This window comes from Alexandromys fortis, unplaced genomic scaffold, assembly GCF_014885135.2.
Source record: "Alexandromys fortis isolate MF-2015 unplaced genomic scaffold, M_Fortis_MF-2015_v1.1 scaffold_3, whole genome shotgun sequence".
Taxonomy (NCBI): Eukaryota; Metazoa; Chordata; class Mammalia; order Rodentia; family Cricetidae; genus Alexandromys; species Alexandromys fortis.
The window spans coordinates 21,911,064-21,929,389 of NW_026067909.1; the positions used below are offsets into that span (position 1 = coordinate 21,911,064).

The following is an 18,326-nucleotide window of genomic DNA, read 5'->3' on the forward strand; positions in this document are numbered from 1 at the left end:
CAGCATTTTCACTTCCTTCTCTAGAAGACGAGAGATTTCTTGCTAGTAAGAATAGGAAGTACCATAATCCTGCCAGGAAATCTCCCTTAGAGCCATCCCATGAAATCTTACTACGTGGGAAAACACTCAGGTTTGTCCTGTCACTGCCTCCTCCAAGTACAACCTCAAGTGAGCCTAGGAATCAGTTCACTTACCTTGCCATCTGGTATACCTGCTGCGCTAGGACCTACAGCCTGAAGGTAAGCCCTTGCCTTTGCTGTCTTTCTGCCTCTCGTGGCAAACATGCCACAAACTACTTACAAAAGGCTTGCTGTCACCACAAGCAGTATTAATTTATGGCCCACTAAGTTGGGGGGTTTCTGATGGTATTTTAGAATACCAGAAGAATCCGTCATATGAAATCAGTTTCTAGACAGCACAATGATACCAAATTCAGCCAGAGGCATGAATCATTTCCTCTTAATTCCAAAATGACATCTCAGTAGATCAACTTTTCTCAAGAACAATGGGCAAAACATGATGGAAGGCTTTTACCACCTCAAAATCTTACATGCAATCTCCTTTACTTAATTAAAATCCATGAGAATTCATTTGTTTAATAAAAACCTATGAAGTAGAGAACCAGACATCTGAACAATGGGCCCTTACAAGTCTTTAAGAGAGCTCTTTTTGGTTGAGATCTAGTTCTCTGGACTATGTTCCAGATTTCCATTTAAGATAGTTTCCACCAAGTATAGTACTACAATAGGTGGCCTTTCAGAAACCATCACAGTCTGTTCTGGAGTTCATCATCCTACGTGACTCAAAGGGAGTGGAATGGGCAGTGGGAAGAGTGGGAAGCCAGGGGTGGGGAAAGGATTTACAAAACAGCAAATACATTTCAAAGTCATAGTTCAGCTTTCAGGACCGGTCTTTTCATTGTTCGGAGATACCAGAAAAGCAGGATGCCATTATTTTCAGGGTTTTGATATATGATCAGATCCGACAAAAATGATTTTCTTATTAATAGTGTCCTACAGTTTTTAACTTTTAGTTCCGTCAGTGATTTTTTTAATCAACAATGCTATTTTCTGTGCTTAATGAGTCATGATTGAGTAAAGCACAAACATCACTCCTTTTCAATGACTAGGCAGCAAGACTGGTTTTCTTCTGTGTGCATTTGATCTATCCTCTTTGACAAGCAAGATGACAAATGTCTCTGCATTTGTGGTCTTCCTTCCTGTCTTTTATCATGCTCTCTGATGAAAAATATTAAACATGATACTAATGCTGCATAATCTCATCTTTTATAGTATACTTCCCTTTAAGAATTTAAATACTATAAAAATGCAGATCCTACCTTTGAAGAAAGTCTTCTTACTTGAAGATGTAAATTTTCTTTTTAATTCTTTAAGCCAAAGGTTGTCTTAGCATTGCTCTGTAAATTGAAGAGGGGAGGAAAATGTTAACTAGGCATCGGTTGTCATCAATCATAGTAGACTGTCAATAGGTTAACGGAGTCCCTGATGGGACACACAATTGCAAAGAGAGACCTGCAAGGAAGACAAATTACGAATACATTTGCCAAAACATCTTTCTGCTGGTTTCTATCAAAAGTGACACTGGAGAAGTGACCTGGGTGACTATACATCACCTTAATGGATAGTCTGACCTGTTTTCAATTTGGAGATGGAGGATTGTTTGGACAGATAGGCAGAAATACAGACAAGCAGGCAGACAGACAAATATACATACATACATGTAAACACATTTGAAGTAGAAAAAACACTCTCTGGTTAGAAGCTTATGCTTGGTTCTTAGGATTTCTAAGAAATTTAGGAACATAGAAATTCTTTTGCCTACATTTGTAGGCTCTGCTTCTCAGTAAGGATCACCAAGAGCTGAGAACAGCTAGAATCTGAAGAGAAAACCCCACCTGCACCAATGAGAAAGCTGAGTCACAGGCCACCCGGACTCTCCAGCCACAGCTCCTCTCCTCCATAAACTTCAGCATTCCCTGAGCAAACCTTCCAGAGAAGGGCTAACAGGGGAGAGACACCCCGGATGGGAAGCAGAGCAATCACACTGCGCACATCATATCTCATCCTTCAGTCAAGCAATTCAGTGCCTCCCAAGGCTTTCTAAGGGAGCGTTTGTATCTTTTTGGACTTGGTATTTTTGAAAACAGAACTCACACTATCAACCACTGAAAACATCTTTCAGAGAAGAGACACAAGAATCAATTCAGCCACCCTGGGCTGCATTCAAATGTTAGGACACCATGAACCACAAAATTACTCCAGAAATAAAGCAAAAAGACATGTAGTGAGTTCAACTGCTTCAGATTAAGCATGGGTTATGAAATTTTATGCTTAAGTAAAAAAAAAAAATCCCTTATCTCAAATACATCTAAAACTATCTTGAGTTTCCTTGCAACTAATGCATTATTATCAGAACAAAACCTTAGTTTTCTGAAAGTCAGTGATTTTTTTTAATTAAAATGACTTTTAAAGTAATAAAGATTTTTCTTTTCTAAACGTTTGATTACTACTTAAAAAGGAAGAAACCTCTAAAGGTGTGTACAAGAGAGTCTATAAAAATTTGAAGCTATGTCTACAGTAACAGCTCAACAGATGTACTTGAGGACTTAATATGTACATGTTGCAATAGATAGATATTGAACAATGAAATAAATAGAGCATAAGTAAGACACTTTTACTAGGAATTTCAGTTTACATGCTGATGGGACTGTAGCCTGAACTATCAGAGCCCACTATAAAATACAGTATTATGGAATATTGTGAGCCTTCAGAGAAAGGAATATTTAATTCTACAAGGAAGTTATAAGATGGCTTGGCACAGGAGGATCACTGACTAGAACCTTAAAGATGAATAAGAAAAGCATTCTGGGTACAGAGAACATCAGGTTTAAAGTAAATAGAAAGAGAAAGTGCAGAAAGTCTACCAACAGAGCAGTGGAAGAAACATCAGGCACAGTGGGAGGGATGGTGAAGTGGTAGATACACACACACACACACACACACACAATATATATATATATATACACAATATATATATGCTATTGCAGGAAAATACAAGTACAGTGAGCAGCAGCCAGCTTAGGAGTCTGAACTGTGACTGTATACTCTGAGAACATTTTGTGTCCTCTGAAGGTTTTAGATGAGAGGAAAGAAACTGTGTTATTTGTACAGGGAACTGAGGTGTGGTAGGAAGCAGAAAAGGAAGTCGACTAAGAGGTGTTTCGGTAACAAACATCTTTCTTCCCAAGCACCACCAGCTAGCACACATCCGAGTCCTTCTTGAGATGCTTCAGGACATACAGGTGGAAATAGTTTAACACAACGAGCATGTGCTAGTATTTCACACATTTTAATTTATCAACAAAATAATTTGCTATTGCTAATTTCTCCCACCCTGTGAGTACTCCTGTCCAGGTGTAGTTTTGTGAGGTCAGCATCTGGATAGAGTCTCTTTTCCCTTTTTCTGTCTCTGCTCTCATTCTTTCTTTCCTCTGCCCTTCTTCCTGGAGCATCCTGGCTCTGTGCTTCTGCCCTGCCCAGGACTTTAGTTGGGTAGGTTCACACAGAGTAGTCTTTGGCAATGAGAAGTATGTCAATAAAATTATGCTATTTTTTAGATGTGCCACTTAACATCTAATGAGATGCTTCTATAGCCCAGACTCAGTCCATATAACAAGCTATATATCAATTCTGTCAATTCATATCCCTTTGGTACAGAGGCAAAATTCAAGAACAGAGGGATTAAGAGTTCCAGTCACATAGCTGGTCAGCAATACAATTGGAAAACAAAATACGTTCTCTCTGATCCCCAAACCTGTGGATTTTCATTTGTTTTTTTGTTTGTTTCCTATTTCACCTTATAGTGTTTGAGACGAGACAAGGTTAAACTCACTATTGCCACAATTTCCGGAGAAGACAGCAGAAGAGTTCGTTGGTATAGGATTGTAATCCTAGCATTTGGGAGGCAGAGATAGGAGTTTTCAGAGAGTGGTAAAACCAAGATAGGATTAGAGGCAGTAAAGGAAGAAGAGTAAACTAAGTCAAAAGCTTCAGGAAGGCTTCAAATGTGTCTCCTCCAGGACCCAGCCCTGGCTGGGAGCTCCCTATGGCATACTCCCACATTGGTGAGCTAGGTTCAAAATCTGTGCAGTTATGCCACCATGTAGACTAAAGGTTGAATCCCCATGGCTCCTATCACAAAGCCTTTCTTGGCTTTCTGACAAGTAGACCTTGCAAAAAAAAAAAAAAACATTATACAAAAGTATGTAAACGCTGCAGAATAGGGTAGGGAAGAAAATACCTTTGAACATAGATTTTAGGTGAGATAAGAAAGGAGTGAGATTCTTTGGATAACATGTCGATTGTTATTTATAAATACAACACAGTCAAGGCAAGATGCTCTGACAGGAACATATCTTCAGTCTTGCATAAGTGTGGTTCCAAGACAGTGTAGGGAAGCGATTTCATCCTCTGGTTTGTGTATTACCAACAAAGAATCAACAACTCAAGCCTGCCGTGACAATTTCAAGCCCTGAACACCAACCACCAAAATAGTATGTATCAATTGTACTACCATGTCAACAATTATGGCAAACACTCCTAGGAAGTGAATTTTTGTTACATTCACTCATTACTCTTGCAGTGACAACTGCACCCATGGCTTTCATCGCTTAGAAATGCATTTAGGTCAGCAGAACAGGGCAATTCATCATCGCTGTGAACTGTTTTACCAATAACCAAGTAACAATTTAATTTTCTTTCCCAAAATGCAATCAATTTATCATATTAAATAAAACTAATCCTAAGTCAAAAGGTCAGGAAGAAATTTCATGCATTTCAGAGGTAGCCTTCAGAGAAGATGAATGACAGCTAGGTGAAAACCAAATGCAAAGGCCATTGCACGCATAATAAACCAATTATAGTAACCGGGAGTCAAACGTATTTAGCAAAATTGCAATAATTCATAAAAAGAAAATTCTTGCCATAGCTGCTTTGCCCTAAAGTGAACTGCTATGATGGACCTATTTTTTATTTTTTGCAGCATTTCCTTGTTTTATTATAAAATGAGAATCCATAGCACCCAATGTAACTACAATCTACTATTACATACACAATTAGGCAAGAAGTATCAGCAAATGTGGACACTCATGATCTCACGCAATTCATAATCTGTGGTATAATTATGAAGGCATTCTAGATTTAGAGGCTGAGGTATAAAGGTCAGGCCCCTCACTGACAGAATGCTGTTATCAGATTAGACCCCTCACACCAATTTTAGTTTTCAGTTGAGACAATGATTTTTTTTTTGCTTCTGATCAAGAAAAATAGAGTTGTGAAATACTTCTCAGAACATAATATTGAAAAATTGTCTCTTGTGATATTTTATGTGAGTGTACACACCCATATTATGTCTATGATGTGGAATTCCCTCTGTGTGCTATGAATATGTATTGTTACCATTGGTTATTAAAGAAACTGTTTCGGCCAATGACTTAGTAGAGTAAAGCCAAGCAGGAAATTAGAACAGAGATAGAGAGAGAAAGTAGGCTGAGTCTAGGAGATGTCATGTAGCTGCCAAAGAAGAAAGGCGCCAGCCACCAGCTAGAACCTTACCAGTAAGCCACAGTCTTGTGACAATACTCAGATTAATAGAAATGGGTTGATTTAAGATGTAAGAGTTAGCTAAAAATATGCCTAAGATATCAGCCAAACAGTGTTGTAATTAATACAACTTTTATATGATTATTTGGTCTGAGCAACTTGGAAATGAACAAGCAGTCTCTGCCTACATGTATATATGTAGCATAGAATTATCTTGTTCTACTTAAAAGATTTGTTTAGCTTTATTTATTTTATTTTATTTGTGAGGGTTTTTTTTTACCTGAATGTATATGCACAAAGTATGTGGCTGGTGACCAAGAAGATCAGAAGAGGGGATTGGGTCCCCTAGAACTAGAGCTGTGGATGGTTGTAAACCACCATGCTGGTATTGGGAATCAAACCCATGTCCTCTGACAAGAAAAACAAGTGTTCCTAATCATTGAGATATCTCTTAAGCCCCATTTTCCTTTATATGCCCACAAAATTATAGTAATTTGTAATTAAAAATATATGTCTTTGACTTTGCCAAAAGTTTAATACATAATCTTAGGCTAGTCCTTAAACTTTTCTTTTTAAATTTTCTGCTTTTGACATTTCAGATTGAACTCGGGATCTATTCCTACGTATTAACTGGGGAGAAAAAGATAAGCTCTCCTATTAAAACTGATGTTTATCTCATGTTTCTCCAGCGTGTGCCTACCATACAGTAACCAATTTGGGCATGGCAGAAAGCCAAACTAATCTCGAAGCCTAGTTCTCCCCCATTTCAGCACCTATGAAAAACACATTTCAAACTGCACATGGTATGATCTGAAATACAAGTTTTTATGTCACCAGGAGGAGCCCTCTTCAACTACAACAAGGTGAGGATCTGGAACACTGGGCCCTGATTTCTGGCCCCCAAGTTTACCATCAAATTCATTTTACTCTTGCAAGATTAGTAAGTTTGTTGGGGTTAATGACTTTTGAAAAGCAGGAGTCGGCCATATGTGGTGGTGCACACTTATAACCCCAACTACTCAGGATGATAAAGAAATAAGACCAGAATTTCAAGCCCACTTTGGGCAACTAAGTGAGACCCTCATAAAATAGAAATGAAAAAAAAAAAGTTTAGAGAGGCTGGGGAGATAAAGTGTTTAGTTATACAAACAAGAGGAATTTGCAAATGCAGAAGCAATGCAAAGCCTGGGGATCTACTCAGAAAAAGACAAGGCATTTCACCTGTAATTCAAGCCTCAGAAGCAGAGAGGGAACACCAGAACAAGAAGGAAATAGCACTTGCCCGATCAGCATGCTCTGTGTTTGATTCAAAGACCCAAAAGATCACAAAAAGAATAAGGTGCAGGGGGCTGCAGAGATGGCTCAGAGGTTAAGGGCACTGGCTACTCTTCCAGAGGTCCTGAGTTCAATTCTCAGCAAATATATCTAGTGGGATCTAATGTTCTCTTCTGATGTGTTGGTATACATGCAGATAGAGCACTCATATACATAAAATTAAAAAAAAAAACAGTAAGAGAATCATCAAAGAAGACATCTTGACTATATGATGTTTCCCCCATCGGGATTATCATAATATGCAGGTCTGATTTACCTATGAAGTCAGAACATGGCTTCATCCTCAAGTTAAACCTCATGGATTTTATGTTTGCCTACAATCGATGGGAACTGATTTTATTTTAAAAACTATATTGGCTTATTCAGAACAGCAAAACAACAAATATTTAGGAACTCATGTAAATGCTAATAAAAACAAAGTAACATTATTTTGCCTAGAGAAGAAGACGCTTATAGGAAACTATTAAATACCAATGAATATACGAGGGTCCTAAAAATTTTATAGCATAATAGGAGGAACTATTTTTCAAGTTCACTAAATGCATAGCAAATAACGAGGGGTTTTTACATGCTAGCATGTAATACACTCTGTGTCTGAGGAAATGGGGGTGGCTGGACAGTGCTTTGGCAAGAGTATGGTTCAGCAGATGTACAGGGACCTAGAATTCCACTCTTCTAACAAGCAGCCTCAGATGGGGCTGGTGCAAGGGACCGTGGCCACATGGAAAGGTGTCTTTAGGACAATGACTCAGTAGTAAATATGGTACTTTGTGAGTCTGTCAATTTTTCTTCCTAGAAGAAAGTAAAATAGGGAAGAAAGGAAGAAAAACATACTCTGTAGAACACCTTGATGTGGAAGCTAGAAGCAGGTTGTTGTTAAAATTCCTTTTTGTGGGGAGACGTAAGCAACATCTCCCCTTCCTCCTACCATCCTAAGACAAACCGAGGTACAAGTCACTGAAGCTCAGTCCAGAGAAACAAGGAGCTTATAGGGCTTAATTACAGAGTGAAAGTGAAAGGTTACTTACAGGAATGTGTGTGGCCCCTAAAATAAACAAACAAAGCCACACTGGAAGGTGCCCAGTAGGGATGATGCCTTCTCATAGCCCTACAGATAAGAGCACTTCCTATTCTCCCTCAGCCTAGATTCTCTAGTTTCTCCTCCCTCTACTCCTCTCAGTTCCTCTCCACCTCCCCTCTCATCCAGATCCACCCCCTTTCTGTTTCTCAGAAGAACAGACTTTATAGAAATAATGACCAAACATAATAAAATAAAATACAATTTTAAAGAAATTTGAACTGAAGTGCCTCAGTAATAATGATGCCTCCAGAAGATATGAGTTATTAAAATTAAATTATCAGTGCCAGGAACAGGTCAGTGAGGCCCCAGAGTCACCCAAAACAATACAGGCTCTTGTCATTGTTTTTGGCTTCCCACCACAGCGAGATGGTTAAGACTCCATTTCTGAAGGTACCATACACTTTACGGGACAGAGAAATCCATCTGAACTGACCCAGAAACACTCTCTCCCTCCTGGTTGGCTTTCATAGTGCATGAAGTTGCTATGCAGGCTGCTGGGAGGGAAAAGACATCGTTGGTCTTAGCCAGCAAGGCACTGTGCTGCAATTCTGAAGATTCAGTACTGAAAGGCAGACTTGAGCATCTCGAGTGTCAGAAGACAAGGACACTGGCTTAGTGCACAGCAGCTTTACCGAGGAAAGGATGGTTGTACTGAGACCTGGAGGGCTGGAGAAGAGAAAGTGTGGAAAGAGGTAGGGAGAAGAGGCAGAAGTCTAACTCCCAGAGTGCTGCAGCTTTCTGGAGCAATGGGAGGCCATTAATATGTATTAAGGAGGCAGGAACTGAAAAAGATGGGTCAGAAAGCATGCTCACTTTAAAACCTACCAACTGGAGAATGAAGCCAAGAACTCCAAGGGGCTCCTATGCAGCTAAAAAACACAGGTGAAGCACCTGGAAGTTTCCAGTTGAAAAGTAGAACTTAGGATAGCAAAGAATTATCACAATCAGGTAAGAAATTTAAGCAGACTTCTAATTGCTAATTTTTTTCATGTTCATCAAAATCTTTAAGATCCCATTCTATAATCTGCTAAAAGTTGAATTTTATTAAAAGTAAGTTACCTTACTTGTGAACCTAGTAAATTAATTTGCAGGTATTTGGGTGGAAAAAGAACAGTGGAAATATTTGAGCAAATAAAGTATATTAAGCTTCACAAAGTGTTAGTATGAATTAATCTTTTGCTGATCCAGGGCATGACAAATGAAATTTTAATTACTGAAATAATTTGATTAGTATTTAAGAACTTGAATCAATGAGCAAGCATTAGTAAGATTTCTTCCTTCAAAATATGGTTATCAGTTCAATCCTATCAAATGGGAAAACACTGACTTACAATAATATCACATGCTACGAGAAGATAGATGTGGCAAAAATATTCTACTTTTCATATGTATACTCCTTCTGTACAGGAAACAAATTCTGAGACCCCCAGTGGATGCCTGTAACAGTGGCTATAGTAACCCCGTGTGCACAGTGTTTCCTCCACTATTTGAGTGGAATTTGTTCTAGCTCTCTGTGCTACTTTCAAAATGCAAGGATACACAGTTCTTTACAGAAAATGCCATAGCATTTGGACATAGCTTGCCACATCCCACTGAACTCTTTAAATCACTTCTAGATGACTTAGAATACTTAATGTAAAGCTATGTAAACATTACTTGCATTGTACTGGGCTAGGGAAAACTGATGTGAAAGACAGTTGTTCATGCTCAATAGAGATAGCTTTTTAATAAGAACATTTCCAGTCGGGTGATGGTGGTGCACAGCTTTAATCCCAGCACTCAGGAGGCAGAGACAGAAGGATCTCTGTGAGTTCAAGGCCAGCTTGGTCTACAGAGTGAGTTCTAGAACGGGCTCCAAAGCTAGACAGAGAAACCCTGTCTCAAAAAAAAAAAATTAGCTTTTCCATTTCCATCTACATTTGGTTGAATTTAAGGATTCAGAGCACATGGATATGGAGAGCTAACTGTACAAGACGTTGGCCTAGCACATATCTCTGATAAAGTTTAGTTTAGAAATCAGGCACACTAAAGGATATTCAACAATGTCTAGTGGGAGAGATGGTTCAGTGGTTGAGAGCACTTGCTATTCTTCCAGAAGATCTGAGTTCAATTCCCAGCATTCACATGGCAGCTCATCACCATTTGTCCAAGGGACCCAGCACCCTTTTCTGGTCTCTGCAGGCACCAAACATGTACATGGTACACAGCCATGCATGCAGGCAGAAGATTCATACAGAAAAAGCAAACCAGATGATGATAACTAATTATAAAGTAAAAATGTTACAGCAATATCATGCAATAAAAATTATTTCAAATACACAAATTGCTTTTTCTGGACATCTCCTTTTAATATTTTCAATTGACTTTGGAGAAATGAAACGTTGGAAAGTGAAACCACAGATCAGGTGGAGCTGTTGAAATTAGGATGATTAGATGATTGGTAATTTATGCTAACCCTCTGTAAGCAAGTGACAGAGGGTCTGTGTATTTCTAGCTCAGGATACAGGGAGGAAGGGGAGACCCCAATTGTCAAGTGTGTACTGAGATAACCTGACCCCTGAACAGCACAGCGCAACCCCAGACCCCAGCGCTCTGCTGCACTGCTCACACTTGACCGATATAACACAGAATTCGTCTTCTTACCAAGGTCCACTTATTCAGATCCGCCAATCTGCCTTCATTACCTTAAGGCAGTAATCCTCAACCTTCCTAGTGCATCGACCCTTTAATATGGTTTCTCATGTTGTGGTGACTCTCAACCATAAAATTATTTCTATTACACCTTCATAACTGTATTTCTGCCACTGTTAGGATTTATACCATAAATACTTTTGGAAATGGAGGTTTGCTAAAGAGATTGCCATCCATAGAGAACTGTTTGAAGATGCTTCAAACACGTTTTAATATAAAGAATTCAAAGTCCCTTGGTGTAAGGGTCCTCGGATCTGCAGCCTCCTCCCTGAGAAAATACTACCATCATCCCTTTCTGAAATTGGGCCTTGTGAAGATGTACATTTCAAAGTTTAATATAATTTAATTCAAAACCTGGGGATGTTATTACTCTATCAAATTAGACTCTCAACATAACTGGATTTTAAATCTCTTACACTTTTCATTTGCAACATTCTTCTTTAAAATGAACATTTAAACGCTCGACTAAATTATCGGTTTGTATCAACACTACAGCTTCTGTTCTAAGTGTGTTTATCTTTATCGCTGCTTCTGTATTGTTATGGTTCTAAGCCTGACAGTAAAGACGCAGCAATGCAGTGAACCGCTTTGAAAGCAATGGTAAAAGAGACTGAACACACGCCCCTTAAAAGGGAGGCAGAGAAAAAACGTCACGGAAAGTGTGGTCTGGCTGTGCATTCAGGCTGTCCCTGGGAGTGAACAGAGGAGGAATGAGACAAAGCTGGGAGGTTGTTTCCAGCATTTGGACCGAGAGAAGACATGTCTTCTTCAAAGCTGGCCAGTTACTTGGAGCTCAGAACACGTTTGAGACTCTCCACCTCCTCAATCTCTTGAGATTCAGATGAGAACTTATAAATGATCCCTTTGCCGTTCTATTTCCTTGTAACTGCCTATGTGACATGTTCCTTGAACTGGACTTGCAGTCTTTCCTAGGTCATCACAGAAGGAGAAAGGAAAGGTGCCCTGCAAAAATGAAGGAACATGAGTTTGAATTTGATTCTGCTTCTCCCATATTCCCATGGTATTGATTGGACCTGGGATCTTCTCACCAAGGATTTTTTTTTTAATTTCTTAATCACACATGCAATTATCTATGTATGGATTTTTTAATTTTAGTTGTATTGATTTTTTTTGAACCAAGTGGATTTTCCAGCCATTACAAAGTAAGTTCTGTCAGGATTTAAATTATGACTTGGGGGCCAGGGGTTATGCACAATCACAAATCAGTCCCCTCTTATAGACACAACAGTAATATCAGAGCAGAAGAGTCTAATCCTGGTCAATATCAAAACTGCCTTGGGCGTCTCAAGTCACTCAGTTCTCTTGTTCAGCTTCCAAATTTAAGGTAATAAAGGCAGTCTTAAGGAAATCTAGAATATCATTAGTTCTGGGCCACTAACTCTACTTAAGTCCATATATGGAGCCATCAATTTAAAGGAGGCCATCTGTAATATGATGTGGCCTCTATTAAATACACCATAATTTACAAAGAAAGCAAGCATATTATGAATTTAATAGCTGACTGGGTGGCATTGGGAAAATGGCTTCCTCTCAATGTACACAATGTGTTACCTATCCTGACCTATCTCCTCAGGTCTCTGGGGACGATTTATGTGGGAGCTGTCTAAGCACTGTATAAATGTTGGGGGTGTTATAAGAGCTTGGTTTTATTGTCATTAGAAGGCCACCATAATAATAAAGACTTCAGAGGGTTAGTGAGAGGTGAATTAACAAAGGAGGGTCTCTACTAATACAAGTGCCCTCTGACCTTGGACCACTGGGCTTGAAAAACTGCACAGATTGGAATGTGAGTGAGATTTACATTTCCAGAAACAGAGTTTTTGTTCATGCATTTCTCATTCAACTCCTTTACTTTTAAAATCATTGCTGTGAAACACACAATTTCCATCTCCACCTACATCCTTTCTTGGCATTCTCTCTTGGCTATCCCCTGAGCTGCTGCCATTTAAACACCACATGGGAAGTACCCAAACCCTTTCCTTTTAAACCAACCTTCCAAGAAAATTCTGTCTTAAACTATGTATTCAACAATTTTTTTATTTAAGATGATTTTTAACTGTATAAACCTTAGGCTTTCATTGTTCTTACAAAAAGTAAATATTCTTCTCAAATTTCCACAAATTATTATCTCATCCAACAAATAGTATTATCATAATAACAATGACTAAAACAATAAGAAATTCTATTCTCCATGGCTTACAATCACATAGGATAAAGTCATATGTGTGTGTGTCAGGATAAGCACATAAATAATACAGTATATTTGAAGAAAAATAGGTATGGTGAGAAATGGGAGTGCAAAGATAAAGAAAGGTGCTAACAACTGTTCTGAGAAGAGGCTGACAGGGAGCCAAGATGAGAAAAGCAGCCCCCTTCGGAGATCACTGCAATATTCCAGAGCTGATGTAAGTCACATAGAGATTCAGTGTTCAGTCATCAAACATGCCCTTGATCTAGTTGTGGCTGATTATTTGAATTAATACTCCAGTCCTCAATGAAATTCTTGTCCTTCAAGTCTTTTATTTCTTTCTTCCTTCCAGTAAAAAAAAAAATAACATTTTTCCTCAAATCAAATAATTTTTAGAAAGAGTCAAAACGGGTCAACTTTGGATATATTCAAGTCAGCCTGCAACCCATTCCCCGAAACATAAATGACTTGACAGAGTCTGTGGCAGTTACCAACAAGTGAAATCACCTACAGCCCTCCCATAGGCTCTGCATCAGAGCACAGATGAGGCAAAGTGGTGCACCTTGCTTAGTCAGCAGGGCGACAAGGAGAAGCTGGATGGGTTCTGGAAATCAGGGATGAGGTTGGTAGCCTCCATTGTCAACAGCTTCTGAGCATTTCCCCCATCCCTGTCTGTCTGTTTCTGCCCCCACACGCTGTGTGTGTGTGTGTGTGTGTCTGTGTGTGTTTCTGTGTATGCATCTCTGTGTAAGTGTGTGTGCATGTGTGTCTGTGTGTGTTTTTGTGTATGTGTCTCTGTGTAAATGTGTGTGCATATGTGTGTGTCTGTATCTGGATCTGTGTTTCTTGGTCTGTGTGCTTGTGTGTGTCTGTGTGTTGATGTGTGTGTGTGTGTGTGTGTACATCTCTGTGTGAGTGTGTGTGTTCTTGAGGATCAAACCCAGAGCACTGAAGATTGTTGACCAGTTTTCATATGCTCTATGACTATATAACCTGAAGACGTTGACTTTAAAAGGCTGCAGCATTAGGAAGGTTGAGAACCACTTCTTTACAGCCAGCCTAGAAGAAAGTTAAAATGTGTAACCAGAGAACTGAGTGACATGACCCCTTTCCAGATGAGTGGGAGAGCTCTCAGTCTTGATCTTCTCTCAGCTTTTGTAGAATTATTAGCTCCCACTCAGTAAGTGACCCTTACTAATGAATTATTCTTTCAATTAATTTTATTTTCTTTATCATGGATGACTTACCATAAGATGTCTCACACCTTCAAGTTCATTTATTTTTTCCTCGAGTTTGGGCATCCTCCAAACCTAGAACTTCCTGCTCCTCCTTTTCCTCCTCCCTCACTCCTCCCCCCATATCCTTCTTCGCCCTTCTCTTTTAATGGTAGTTCTGGTGACTGACCCTGGCTTGCCCTGACTTGCCCCTCCTCTCTTGTGTCATTGTCCTCACAGGCCATTTTCTTTAGGGAGCTTTCCTTGGCTGCTCTCTGAACAACAGAAATATTTAATTCTCTACTTCCTTTTTCTGCTTATTTTTCTCTTTACCACTTGTTATGTTGCCTAATTTATTAACTTGGCTTTTTCTTGACACGCAGATCAGCTTTGGGAGAGCCAGGATGTTTTCTATTCTATTCATGCACACCTAATGTAGAACATGAACAGTTGTTTGTGGAACCAGTAAATTACTCCATAAAGTGGCAACAATATGTGTTAGCTTGAAATGTTGTATTTAAGAAGTCAGGCTTACCCAGCACTTCTGAAAGGAGATATGAAAGAATAATAATAGCATTGCCTTGGAGGGAAATATTTGACAAGTTATTTATATACAATCTCATAGTTATTTTTTGAGATAGTCTCTCTCTGTCCCAGGCTGGACTAGAACTCACTATGCTATGTAGTATAGGCTTTCCTTGAACTCAAAGTAACCCTCCTGCCTCAGTCTCCAAGTGTAAGGTTGAATGTATGCCTCAGTCCCCCAAAAGGCAAAGATTATAGGCATACACCACTACACCTACCTCTCATTCATCTTTAAATCATTAGAATTCTAAAAATCACTCAGATGTCTGAGAACTATGGGTTATAGGCCATTTAAAATAACCCATGGATATGTAAAAATCTACTCGTAGAGAAAATATATCCATTGGAATATACAAAATAAATAGAAAAAATAACTAGTCTGTCTTGGGGATGCTCAGAGGATGTCATACATAGTAAGACTAGCAGAAATGGTATGACTAGATTATACTGGTACCAGAGACAACAGTGATTAGGGCTTCTCACTAAGCAGAACATGTCAAATAATGAATTGCAAACCAAGTAAGAAAGTGTTCATACAGCCAAGTCTTGCAAAGCATGTTAATATATCAGTTTTGAAGCAGTTTGGAGTTAAGTATGATATAATCTGCTATTTTTACAGAGGTTTCTCGAGGAAATAGGGGAGGACATATTGAAAACCCAAGGCCAATAGAGAGACAAAGAGAACCAGGCTGACAAAGTCAAGTTAAACTCTGGGTCAAGTTAAACTCTGGGCAAAGTTATCTGAAGTAGGAAGCTCAGGGCAAAAAGAAGTCTGGCAAGTGAAGACAGCCCAGTACCAGAAGTAATAGTCTGGATATAATTCAGTGAACCGGAGTCCTGGACCACACATAGTACTAAGAGAGAATATATATAATGTGATCATTAACCTTCTGGAAAAGAGCTGACTGATGTTACTAGGCACAGAAATTCCTCAGAAGAATCCAGAGACAGGAAGGAGCTGCACCCAAGGTATGGGGACTTAGGAAAGGAGGCAAGCAAGACCTTCATGCATCATTTTGCCCTTAACTTACACTCTGGGATTGGGGTAACTTGCCCCTGATTCTCTCTCCCTCACTCATAAATTTCCACTTTCCAACTAAACAGGCTTTTGGTTTTATCTTTAATCTACCTAACACCAGCTGTTGCCGGAGCCTTCCTATTAAGGGCTTAGTTCAAACAGGCTGATCATTAGGGCAAACAGAGAGTACATGGAAGCCGCACAGGGCTGGGTACAGGCTCCGGCTGGAATGCTGCGGGGAATTCAGCTCTGTGTGGTCCTCGCTGGATGACTTAGGGCTTGCTGCTAAGGCTCTTTATGTCTTATCTTAAACGTGGCTAAGGCCGCCTCTCCTTCAGAGCTCACTAAGAGGATCAAACCGAATCCCACAAACTGGAAAGCTTGGGCGGGGGAGTGGAATTCCAATTTATATGAGGTATAGGCAATTCTTTACTGTCCATAGAAACTCTAACAATAGAAAAATTAGGCTTTGAAAATAGAAGTATTTAGATATATTTGAAATGAGTATTTTCATAAGTATTTTTAGGGTACAAAATTTTGAGTTTTCTCTTGTTGCTGTTTTGTTCTGTTTTGGCTTTTGTTTTCTGAAATACCTTGTTTGCCTTTGAATAAACATACCTAATCCTTCATTTCATATTCTAAAAATTATTTTGGGGATCAAACCCAGGACCTCAAACACTGCAGACAAGTGATTAGGCTCTACATCCTCAACTCCCATGTTCCTTTTCAAAACGTTCAAAGTCTAAGACACACTTGATAGGACCTGAGGCATAGTCTTCCAGGATATGTCAAGATTCAAGTTAACGAGGCCCGTGCTAACATTCTTTAACATGTGTCCCCGATCCGGCTGTGCCAACTTCTTGTTCAGTCTGGAATACTGCACCAGCAAATAAGGGACTTCCAAGGAACTCAGTTTAATACAGAGGCAGTGAACCCAGAACCCCTTCTCCTCATCCCAGAAACATACACACAGCATCTATATCTTGTACACAGAAAGCACTATAAAAAAAATAGGATTTAAAAATATCAAGAGCACAGAAGAAAAGAAGGGGAGAGGGACAATAAAGCCTAATTAGGAAATGACTTTGCAGTGATATAAAAATAGCCCACAACACTATTGAAAGCAAACATCTGAGCAATGACAAAATGTGTTGTAAACAACCTGGTGGGACACCCTGCTGACGTACTCCAGCAGCCAGCCTGAACCTGCTAACATTTCATTCTTCTTTAAAATGTGTCACGTTTTGCTGCCTCAAATACTCAATTCAAATCCACCTGTCATTGCCCTATCAAAGAGCCCCTTCCAAGTGTTCAACAAGCTAAGACAACAAGCTGACTTAAAAACAAAACAACTCCAATAACCAGATCAACACATGAAATAAAACCAAAATCAATGAACATAGAACATGAAGCCTAAGACATTTTTTTTGGGGGGGGGAAGAACACAATTCTAATTTCAGCCTTTGCTTTGAACAAATCATTACAGTGACATCTGAGAGCAGGAGGAAAAATCAATCCGTCCTACTCAGCAAGGCTGACAAATAGTGCTCTTCTCTGCAGACACGCAAACCCAGATAGTACCTTAGAGATGAAGTTAGTCTACTGCTTTCCATTCCTCCCAGTGGCAGAAAAAATCTTAGGCAGAGTGCCCATCCCAGCACATATTTCTGCAGATAAAAGCTCTGGCGATGGAACCCTGGTAGAGGGACCCTGTGCAGTAAAACGTTAAAGTCCCTCCCTGTTAGCCAATCCAAAGCGGCTCAGGCCTCCCAGGGCGATCAGCCCGGCTTTGTGGCAATACAATGGGGTTAACCGTTTCCTCCTAGCCATTTAGAAACAAGACCTGCTTCGTTAGTCCAAATCATTTAGCAAGAGAAACGACGGATGATTTTCAGTGGTATTGTTTCCAAAATAATGCCATGTTTCCCCCAAGGAGAAGAAGAACATAAGGAGTGTTCCCTTTTCTCACACCTAAACTCAAGCAAACATTTTTAGAGCCTGTGTGGCTATTTGGATGGGGGATTCTTACAGGACCTAGCAGCAGCTGAAGGCAGCGCAGCACACACACACACACACACACCCTGTATTCAGGGGACTCACAACATTCTTTTTTTCTTGCAGTCACAGGAGGCTAGAACCTCTCCTTGATATAGCATGTGATCTTGGTAAATTTAAATGCCAGAACCTCCTGTTTAGTTTCCTTCCCCACCTATGTATTCCTCGACTTCATTTCTTTTCGAGCCTCCTTCAGTATCTACTCACTGTCATTAAACCATACCTGTCAAAGATGCATGAATTTTTAAATGGTGTATATTATTATTTTGTAAGTCAGATACTACTGGCACCCAACTAGACAACTAAAAACATGTTAAAATAATGAAGTGTCGTTTGGTGAACTGCTCTTTTATGTCATATTAAGAAGACCCAGTAGTGGGAGTCTTCTAAAATACATAGTGGTAAGAGGGTAGGGAGGTCCATTGTTTGTGCTGCTCAATCCCAAAGTGACCTGGTTCTGCTTGGAGCCTGTCCTGGAACCAGCTGTTGTAGATCAGGCTGGCCTCGAACTCACAGA

General features: G+C 39.6%; 1 protein-coding gene across 16 annotated transcripts in view; it reads right to left on the reverse strand.

Moving 5' to 3' along the window:
- Nucleotides 1-18,326, reverse strand: part of Nrcam (neuronal cell adhesion molecule) — a 252,306-nt gene that overhangs the window by 134,691 nt on the left and 99,289 nt on the right. For all 16 annotated transcript variants that reach the window (XR_007590848.1, XM_050137361.1, XM_050137359.1 and 13 more), the window contains exon 3: nt 1,340-1,417. The gene's annotated coding sequence lies outside the window, so the exon portion shown is untranslated. The remainder of the gene's footprint in view (nt 1-1,339; nt 1,418-18,326) is intronic.